A 252-nucleotide genomic window follows, 5' to 3' on the forward strand; every position below is an offset into this window, starting at 1 on the left:
TTTTGATGATTTGAAACTGGATGGAAATCTGATGGAAACAATGATGATAATAGTTTTGGTAATGATGTGAATAATTGAAGTACAGTCGTGGTGAAGGTATCAATCAGAAATTTGTATACATTTTCCAAATAATGCACACACTTCCCGCAAATATGCATAGCATAAATTACATGAATGAAATATATGGAAGTAGAGCTGCCACCAAATAATCATTCTTTAAAGTTCTCGGCTTCCGAAATCAAAGAATACAGA

The sequence above is a fragment of the Penaeus monodon genome, chromosome 31 (genome assembly GCF_015228065.2).
Source record: "Penaeus monodon isolate SGIC_2016 chromosome 31, NSTDA_Pmon_1, whole genome shotgun sequence".
Taxonomy (NCBI): Eukaryota; Metazoa; Arthropoda; class Malacostraca; order Decapoda; family Penaeidae; genus Penaeus; species Penaeus monodon.